The 10,627-nt window shown below is 43.4% G+C and overlaps 1 pseudogene; it reads left to right on the top strand.

Moving 5' to 3' along the window:
• Nucleotides 1–304: 304 nt before the first annotated feature.
• LOC131492388 (large ribosomal subunit protein mL45-like) lies at nt 305–10,124 on the top strand (annotated as a pseudogene).
• Nucleotides 10,125–10,627: the final 503 nt, after the last annotated feature.

Genomic DNA, 10,627 nt, shown 5'->3' with positions numbered 1-10,627 from the left:
TTCGAGGACTTGGGTTGTACAGGTGCATGTGGCCGGCTGACCCTGCGCCCACAAGGACTGCGTGCGCCCCCGCCCGGCGAATCCCCACTGTTGGGCCTGAAGGCCACGCAGCACCGGGGACAAGGTGTCAGGGGGCCATCGCGCGGTGGATCCTGCACCAAAATCTGAATTCGAACTTTCTGCGTTTGTTGATGCAGAAAATCAGATGGCTTTCACAAGGGCAAGTAAAATGGGAGGGTGACTGCAGTTTTTAACCGTGAGTTTATTCTTTGAAGAATAAAACACTAGACGCAAGATAGTGGACATGTCCCCTCACCCCATCCCCCACGTTGAGTGCTGGGGTGTGACTGTAGACACCCAGTCAGAGAGGATGAGACGCAGGTGTGCCACCCAATGCCCATTGCGTGGCAGGACTGGAAGTGCAACCCCCTGCCAGGCTGACCCCTGGGCACCCTATGTGACTGTCAGAGTAAAGGCCATTTCACAGCATAAGTGGCCTCTGGCTGCTCTCCAGAGTCCTGGGGACCTCAGACCACACTGGCGTAACTGCAAACCCTGGGTTTATAGATTACACGCAAGCATAAGATAGGTTCTGAAGAAAGTATTTCCTTATATAAAATTAAAAAAAATTTTTTTTTGAGTGCTGTTCCAAATGACAAGATATCAAGATGATTTTGGTGAGGTCCAAGCAGCCTTTTATGAGAGGTGGTTAGTCCCTTTCATCACGCTTTACGTTGGGCCTCAAGGTTTCCTTGTACAGACTTTGGTTTGGAGGCTAAGGTTATGGGCACAGCTCTGTCACCTGTCACTTCCTCTTGAAGCTTGTTTCCTCACCAGTCACAGCAATGACAGCCCCTCTCTCACACAGTCACTGTGAGGATGGTGGCAGGGTCCCTGGCACTCAGTGCTTGCTTAGAGTGAAGGCCACCTCCTGTCATGAATGACACTGTCAGGTCCTTCTGGTCTGTGCTCAGTACACTCACCCTTACAGCAGTGCCTCCCCAGGTATGCATGATCCTTTGTTGTTTACCAAGTACTCTTCTGGAAAACCATTCTGTGGGAGGAGAAAACTATAGCGGGGAAGCCCGAGACTCAGCAGCCTTTTCAGAATTCCCACTGTGTTTGATCCATGTGTATCCAAGACTTGTGAAGCCAGAGGCGTGATTCCACCTCCCCCTGAAACGCAGTGTTTAGAATCACTGACTGTTACAACCAGTGGATCAGTCTGGCTAACCACAGGGACCCAGGGCTGCTTGCCTACGGGACAGACCAGTGGGCCCAGTTGTGGGGAACTGGGATTGTTCACATTTGCTGGGTGCCAGCAGGTGTGGTTTGGGGTAGCGGGTCTAACCAAGAGGCCGCAGACAGACACCATAGCAGACAAAGGAAAGCACGTCTGCACCAGTGGATGCCGCGCGATGGGGCCTGTGCCCAGTGTGGGCTGACAGTCCTTTCCTTCCAGACGTGTTTCTGCCCTGCACACAGAGGGATGCAGCTGGGGAGAAGAACTAAGAAAACCCACTGCTATGGACTGATCTTCTAGTTCAAATACAAAACCCAGCCACACAAAACCAGGGCTGGTGTGGCAGAGCCCCAGAAAGCTGCCTTTCTGTCTGTTTTACCCAGACAGAAAAAGTCTCTTAAAGGACTTCTTAAGACTAATTTATTTGGAACTTTATATATATATTTTTTCATTAAAAATTTTCTAAATTAACATATGATAAAGCTGACACTCCTAAGAATTTTGATACCTGGTATGGTTTTCTGTAACCATCACCACAATCAGAGCACAGAGCAGCTGTGACTTCGAAATATCCTTCCAAGCTTCCCCTTTGTAGTCAAGCCCTTTGGCCAACCCAGCCTCAGGCAACCAGGGATTGGTCCTCCTTCTCTGGGTTCTCACCTTTTCCAAGGTGTCACACAAATGTAATGGTGTGTGATGTGACCTTGGGAGGTGGGCTTCTTTGGGATCCCTTGGGTCTAATGTCTTTGACATTTATCCATGTTGTTGCTTTTTGGTGGTGTTCCACTGCATGATTTTTGTTTTACATTCACCCAATGAAAGATATTTGGGTTGTTTCCATATTTTTGGTGGTTGTGAATAAAGCTTCTATAAACATTTATGTAAAATAAGTCAATGCATATTTCTTTTTATTTGCAATATATGGCAAGTTATTCCTAAATGTAAATAACTCTTAAAAAATTTTGACAGTTGTGTATTAGGTACACAATTTATTAGGAATAAAAATTTCTAATCTGTAGTAAGTAGGCTTGCTGGCCCATTAATAGGGCTGGATTCAGGTGCCTGTAACCTCTGTGGCTATGCAAGGCCTTATGCTTCTCTTAATGCTCTGCTGGAATTGTCTTGAAACTGTGCACTGGGTCCCACAAATTATATACTCAGTTTAATAATCATAATCAAAGGGAAATTTTTATATCTGCTCCTCTTTCCCAAGTCTCTTGGATGTCACAGTTTTTTTCGTTACTTTATTCCCCCCAGTTAATAGCATATTCTGTTAAATAAGAGCACATAGTCTTGAGATGAAAAGAAGGCTATAGCTGAGAATTTTAAGAACATGTCCCCCCCACCTAGCAGGTAAGCTCTGGCTCTTGGTACTTTCTAGGCTGTGTCTGGGTTACCAGGGAGTCTGGCCATGCCTGACTAAATAGATTGTTAAGATATGAGATGACTTCTTAGAACAAAGCATACCTGCAAAGTTGTCTTTCCCTTTAAATTTCACCTGCCTCCTCCATTATGATTGTTCATGGTTACAGTATTGCATAATTTTCTGAATTATTATTTTATAGCTTAACTGACTGAGCCACCCAGGTGCTCCAAATTATTATTTTATAGCTTTTAAAATCTTGAAAGCCTTTTGCTTTGAGCCCAGTTTGACCAGGACTAATTGTCACTGGTAGCGTATTAGTTTCCTAAAGCTGTCATAATAAATTACCACAAACTTTGTGACTACAAACAACAAAAGTTTATTTTCTCATAGTTATGGAGGCCAGACATCCCAAATAAAAATATCAGTGGGTTTGGTTCTTTCTGGAGGCTCAGAGGGAAACCTGTTACACAGGTGCCACTGGGAATCCTTGGTGTTCCTGAGCCTCTTAGTGGATCACTCCAATCTCTGCCCCCATCGTCACATGGCCTTCTTCCCGGAGTCTCTTTGTGTTCTCTTCTGTCTGTATCTTCTCTCATAAGGACACTGGTCTTTGTATTTAGGGCCCACCCAGATAATCCAAGATGTTCTCGTCTCCAGATCCTTAATTCCATCAGCAAAGACCCTTTTTCCAAATAAGACCATGTTCATAGGTTCCAGTTGGAAATATCTTTTAGGCGCCATCATTTAACCCACCACAGATAGGATGAGTCTTTTGGTCAGTAAAATCTCTTAAGCTTCTGTGCATGAAATAATTTCTGTCTTATTAAGGGAGATGATTCATTTTCATAAACACCAAATAAAAGTTGTGCTGTCTAATTAACAGTAGGTTTACAACCTAGTGGAAATATGTATGAACCACAACCCCCCCACCCCACCCCAGAATGGAGCCCCATACCCTTGGACACTTCATTTCCTGGTTCTTCTTTCCATCTCTGCTTCACAGACTTAGTTTCCTGGGCTTTACAATGACCATGTATCATAGCATAAAGGGAGGAGGGACTGAAAGATTCCAATCAGACTACTTTTTGCCTTAGGTGGGCATAGGTGACATCCAGTAAAGGCTGTAACCTTTGTAGTACTCAGCCAATGAGGAACCAGGGGAGGGACTTCAGGCTAGGAGATAAATTGTCTGCTGTAACCGTCCTGAGTGTGCCTGTAGGTCAGACACCCACTGGTTGCAAGAACATTCATTAAGTCCTCACTTCACTGTGCTTGATTCTCTCTCCACGTCCATCCTTAGTTTGCACTGATGGGCTTATTTTTCACACTAGTCATCTTGGCTGTGACTGTGGTGAGGGATGGGTCCTGCACCCACTGGCATGCACTGGTTTACAGCTTGCTCCAGAGTACAAAAGCTGACTGTTAGGTTTCCAGGAAGTTTGCAAGCCATTTGTTCCACACAACCATTATTAAAAGTTAAATTATATAAATTTACAGTTAAGTAAGTTACATTAAAACCAAACTTGTATATACTTAAAATTCATCCCTTCCTAATTATTTACTACATTTAATTGTTCTGTGCTCTGAAGTTATTCACGTCTGTTGCACTTTCATGTGCTGCTGGCCATCTCTCCTCAACACCAAGCACAGTCACATGGGTAGCCTGAAATCAGCTGTGGCAGCAGTGTTCACAAGGTGGAAATCGGCAAGTGCTGACCTCCTCCCCCAGAGCCAGTTGTTAAACATTTCTGAGAATCCTAGTGATCCTGGTATCCATGACAGTAAGCTCTGGAAACTTCCAAGCAAGAATCCAGAAAAAGTGTCCTGTACTATGGATGCTAGGTAGCCTGGATGTTACGATTTCAGTGGGCAATTCTTTAAGTGGGCAATGCATAATTAAATGCTGTTTGCAATTTTTAACTGACATGTGACTTTACCTATTACTACATTTATAAGTCAAAAAAGATTCTTTGCCAGTCTATATATCCTTACTTTTGTTTTTGAAAATAATGTTATCGAAACTTAGATGATAACATAAATGTTTTCAAGAGTGCAGAGCTGATAGTTTGCAGACACTTGCAAACCTCTTATTTTGGTCAGTTTAGGGATACTACAACAGAGATGCTCTCTGAAACTTGGAGTTGGCCAGGCTTTTAACTTTGTGTGATCTAATGGAATACTTTAGTTTGATATACTTTTTCGTTTTCCTTTGTTTTGCACTGCCTCCCCAGGCATCAGCTGGAAGTGAATTAAATGGCCCGAGAGGCAGCAAGAAGGTTCTGAAGCTAGCAAGGTATTAGAATAAAATTGATTATCTGGAGATGTTTGCATATGGAAGCAGCCCTCCTACCTATTCATTTTTGGTTCAACCTAAGGTGTGTGGGAAGCTTGATGCAGGGTTTGATCCCTCTGCCTATGTGGCTTCTGAATCAGGGATGAACAACTTAAAATACATAAAAGAGAAATCATAAATAAAAGCCAATATGACTAAGGGGAAATACAATTTTAAAAATTATTAGAAACTTTATCTTTAGGCAGTTTCAAATAAAAAATAAATCCAGAAGGTAAGGAGAGACCTGATTTGAAGCTATTGCAGGTGGGTAAAGGGGGGCAGGACAGTAGGGGTACACAGGCACCATATCTGCAGGTGTCTCAGAGGTCAGGCAGATAGAGCTGTTCTTTCAAAGCAAGGAGTCAACAGGCTAGAAAGAACTCCTGTGGAGACTGGCTGAGCAGGTGCTGTGACTTTACAGTGGGGCAGGAAAAGTGTTTGTGGTTGGCTGGTTCTCAGGAGAGGCTGTTGGGGGGAGGGATAATGTTCTGCAGTCCAGTCTTCCTTAAGCCCCCAGTGCTTCCTTAAGCTCACAGGCCAGAGTTCAGGGGTCCAGAGGAGGGAGAGAAGTCAGACTAAAGTTTGGGCAAGTCAGGCTCGTGGTCATTTTGTCCAGATTGGTCAGTGAGGACAAAGTGTTCAACATACAATCATTATAAGACAAAGAACTAGAATTTGGAGGGTCTGTGTCTGGTCTTGTTGCAGATAAAGAGGGTCAACCATGTGTCTTAGAGAAGTCATATGTGGAATAAATTTGCAGTAAGTTGTTTTCTGAAATACAGAAGGGTGATGGTAGTGATGTGGAGAACGAAGGCAAAAGAAATGTAGATAAAGTTAAATCTCATTATAACTTGCAGCCATTGACAAATACTTGACAGGCAGAGTAAGACATTCCTCCATGAACTCCCTACTGTCTTAATGTTAATGCTTTGCTAGAGAGGAAACAACCTTAGCTTCACAATAGCCAGGCTTCCGGGATGCTGTAAGTCTTCTTTAACATATGAAAATTCTTTTGGAAACTTCTTTGTGTTTACCTCCCCCAACTTCCAAGTATATAATCAATTTCTCCTCACGGCCTAGTGCAGCTCTTTCTGCCCAAGTGTCCCATCACCATGCTTTAATAAAACCACATTTTTTAATTGTAATGAAAACATCTCAAGAATTCTTTCTTGACTGTTCACTCCAGAGCCCCCACATCCAATCATGTGAGTGGTGGTGAGATTCCTTGACTATCTATATTTTCCAGGAGTGCAGGGTGAAGTTCAACATATTCTGCAGCTAATGCAGTTCACTCCATATTTTCCATTAGACTTTGGCTCCAATTTTGTCTCTGTTTGAGAAGTTGGATCAGGTATTTTTGTTTTGTGTTCTATTAGCCTTTCATCTAAAAAAAAATGCCTCTGGGATTGGTTGGTGGCTGGAAGTAAAAGTTTTGCATGGGTCCCGGCTTGTAACTTCTGTCTTCACAAAGCAATTGTGTTTGTATTGTCTCTACCCCTTGTAACTTCTGTCTTCACAAAGCATATGTGTTTGTGTTGTCTCCACCTCAGTCCCGAATGCTTTCCTGCAAGCTTTCCTGCAAGATGCGAGACATAGCCAAGGTGTTTTTGTAATTGGAAGTTGCCACAATGACTGTGCTCCAATGCCAGGGGGAAGGGGATGTTCCTTCTGGAGCCCCCAAAGGGTCGGCCTTCCTGTGTTGACTCCTCTGAGTTTCTCCCTTTCCCCTCCCTTCTCTCCCTCCTACTGATGGCATCACTTTTTGTGTTGGGAAGCACTGCAGACATATTATGTTCTCTATGCAGAATAGCTGTCCCTGTACTGCCTATAGTAATGGTGCTTGATTCAGAAAGCACGTAAGAGAATATTTGTGGCAGTAGAAGTTTAATCATGAACCCATCCCTACATCGTTCAATGTGTGCTTGTTAGTACAGCTTTACTTATGGCCACCTCACACATGTAAGAACACTTATACATGTATACATTTTGCACACATTTGAAATAACATGAGTAAATATTTGGGAGATGGGATGGTGCTACAAGAGAACACGATCTGAGGTGCAGACCTGTATCTCAATGTCCACCCCACTCACTCACTTCTGTAAGTCCTGAGCCTGTTGCTAAAACTGAGTGTCTTTCCACATCTGCAAAACGCAGGTGCTGAGCTGTGCTAAGGGTGTTGTTGTGAGGGTTAAACTGGATGAATTTGTAACAGAACACACACCAGGTACTGAGCAAATGTTAGTATCCTGCTCTAATTTACTGAATGTCAGCACATGCACCAAGCTAGACCCCCTGAGGGTCCTACTTTCAGAGGTCTTACAATCTAAATGGGAAATCATATAGACAGATACATGATATGTAAATGCATATCAATTTACATTTTCAGAAAACCTACCTAGGACTTTGCAAACTTTTATCATCGCTTGAAATTAATCTTGTATTTTGAGCCTTGTGCTTATTCATAACTTAATCTTTGGTGGGTCTTTTTATCACCATCCCTTTTGCCCTCTGCCTTAGGTACTTGCCCCCCTTGTTGTCAAAATTTTACTAATCATAAAACGGTGACCTCCGTGCTTAGCCCTGTATTAGCAGTCATTCCTGAAGCTGCATTGTATGCAAGGAATAGGTCTGTACACAGTCTTTGTCTTCCAGGCCCATCCTTCTCTCTCTGCACCTGCTGCTTTGCAGGTCTCAGCTGCCCAGCACAGGCCAATTTCATTCCTAAGCAGCTGCCAAACACCAGGTCAGCCACAGGAACTCCTGTGCCTCCCTCCCCACTGGAGCAGGAAATTGTGGGTAAAAGAAGAGAAGCACGGAGGAGCCTGGGAGGAGAGCCGCCTTTGCGAGTTCACCACAGATGAGCAGGCACAGGCAGGCACTGACAGAGACAAGGGATGGCAGGCTCTCCCCAGGCTGCATTAGGACCACAAGGCTGTGAATGTGGCCAGATTCCTGCTCCAAGGTCTCTTTTGTCCTCAGGCAGCCATGGAGCTGTCAGGCTCAATGAGGCAGTAACACAGCAGAGGAAGCTGTGCAAATGATTTTGTTTTGCACTTGGGCAAAGATTGCTCTGTCATGGCAACAAGAGTTGCCTGTGAATTTCTAGGCTCTGTGTCTGAAAGCATTTCACTTTGGAGACATGAAGAATGTGGTCAGTGCCTTCACAAGGCAGCAGGAGGATTTTGTAGACCTATTTTGAATACCGAGAGAGGGATTCAGTTACCATTTCCTGGCACACAATGACCCTCAAAAGGGCCATTCTTAGCTCAGCAAGTGTAGACCATTCCATTTTAACAGCATCCTTCTATATGTTATAACAATTACTAACGGGTTAACGGTAGGTGAGTTCAGGCCATGGGATAGACGTAGGGAACAGAGATTCATGGTAAGAAGCTTCTTTTGGGGTCTTCAATGACAATTATTAGTTCTGGAGAAATATTCAGAGCCTGATGGATTCTTAAAATGGAGCACAAAATTGCAAATAGATATTCTGTATAATGTAGTCAGCGTATAGTGATCAGGTCACAAACATTGGTGATTAATTTATTTGGTTAGGTACAAACTAAGAATGGGAAGACTAAACAATTTCAAACCATGTGCTTTTAAAAACTTTTTAATTTGAAATGCTTGTAGATTCACAGGAATTTGTAAAAGCAATATTAGAAGGAGGTCTCATGTGTCCTTTACCCAGTTCTCCCAATGGTAACATCTTGGGTAATAGTAGTATGACATCACAACCAAGAAATGGCATTGGACAGTCTACTAAGACTATTCAGATTTTACCAGTTTTGCATTCACTTGTGCAGGCATGTGCATAGCTCTGTGAAATTTTATCATATCTGTAGATTTGTGTAGCCATCACCACAATCAAAATATGGATCTTCTCCATCACCAGAAGACTCCTTCTTACTATCCCTTTATAGCTACACCCATCTCCTCTCCCCATTTCTAGCTCCAGGTAACCAGATCTGTTTTACATCTGCATAGTTTTGTTATTTTAATAATGTTATATAAATAGAACCATAAAGTGCATTTTGAAATTGGCTTCTGTTACTCAGCATAATTTCTTTGAGATCCATTAAAGTTGTTAGGTGTATCAATAGTTTTTATTGCTGAGTAGTATTCCATGGCATGGATGTATCAGTTTCTTTAGTCATTAATACATTGAAGAATAGTTGAGTCATTTCCACTTTGGGCTATCAAAGAAAGATGTGGCATGGTTAATTTTATGCATCAGTTTGGCTGGGCTGTGGTTCCCAGTTGCTTGATCAAACACCAGCCTAGATACACACCCAGGCTAGCCCTAGCATCTGCTTCTTGTCTACTGTGCCAGGCTCCTCACTCTTAGTCCCCATCCCAGTGGCCTTGGCATGGACAAAATGGAAGATGCCATGCCACAGGGATTGTCTTGTTTATCCAGGGTGTAGGGTGGTGCTCTTGGCAGCTAGTCCTGGTGACTCAGTCCATAGCTGTGGTTCAAGTGAGAACTATAAAATGTTTCACACCCTGTATTTACGAATCCAAATACAAATCAGAAAAGGAATTTATAGAATATGCCCCACAAAGCAGGACTGGTCTTTCCTCCACAATGCTTGAAGCACCCACACATTTGGTCTCTATAGCTGGTGTCTTTGATGCCTATGTTCCTCCTGAGGGTGATGCTCGCATGTCATCTCTTTCAAAAGACTGACACAGACTGAGCAATGGAGAGATGCTGTGGTATCAGTGTTGTCAAGCTGCAGGATAAAAGAATATGGTGCTAATTATAAAACAAAGGGCTTCCCTGAAAAATCAAGGATATCTTTACTGAGGCTCATCTTTATCTAAACAATTCAGACCATGACTGATTTTATACTTCGGTAACTGAAAACTTTTTCCTGGACATAGTCTGGGAAATTAAATCTAAGACTATCCACTGGAACTTCGTAGAATCTTGAGCTACTGAGAGTGGTTCAGGTTCACTGTTCAGGTCTGATGAACCAGGGCAACATTTATGGCCAGGTCATGGTCTGCACGCACACCTGGCAGACCCTGGCCATCTGTGACTGGTTTGGCCAATCAATGTATGATCGGGATGTGGCCATCTTGTCCTGCAGTATGTTGTGTTGGAAAAGTACCTGATAAACCCCTATAAGAGTTGGATAATGCATTGCCAGATGGATAATGCAGCCCATCCTTAAAGAAAGCAGTGATGATCCTTGGCCTCCAGCTAAAATGGGGGGAAGGAGAGGCACATAAGCTTCAACTAGCCTAATGTCAAAAATGACTCCTGGGGTAAAGCACTGGTGGTGAGGTGGCTGGAAGCGGAGAATTGTCTGAGTCTGGGAGCTGGAAAGTCCATCTCCACTGTGCTATAGAAACACTTGCCTTTCCTCCCTTATTCCACCTGTGGCTCTACAGCAGAATTGTCTTCAACACCCGTGGCTGATGGCAGGGCCCAGGTGGGTGTGTGATATGCACAGACATGGACCTGTTTCTTGTTTTGTTTTGTTTTCTTTTGTTTTAAGTTGCATGCCTAGCTTCTGAATGAGATGAAAGACAGTATGTTCCAGAGAACATCTGATACCAGTTTTTCCTGCAGCAGGGACTGTCAGGAGCAAACTGGCACAATTTCTTTCTAATCACAGGGCAGGGATCAGAGGTTGAAATAAAATACTATCAAAGTGTTGGACAATTATGGTGG

Source organism: Neofelis nebulosa, chromosome 13 (assembly GCF_028018385.1).
Source record: "Neofelis nebulosa isolate mNeoNeb1 chromosome 13, mNeoNeb1.pri, whole genome shotgun sequence".
Lineage (NCBI taxonomy): Eukaryota > Metazoa > Chordata > Mammalia > Carnivora > Felidae > Neofelis > Neofelis nebulosa.
This window is presented reverse-complemented; position numbering and strand designations above follow the sequence as displayed.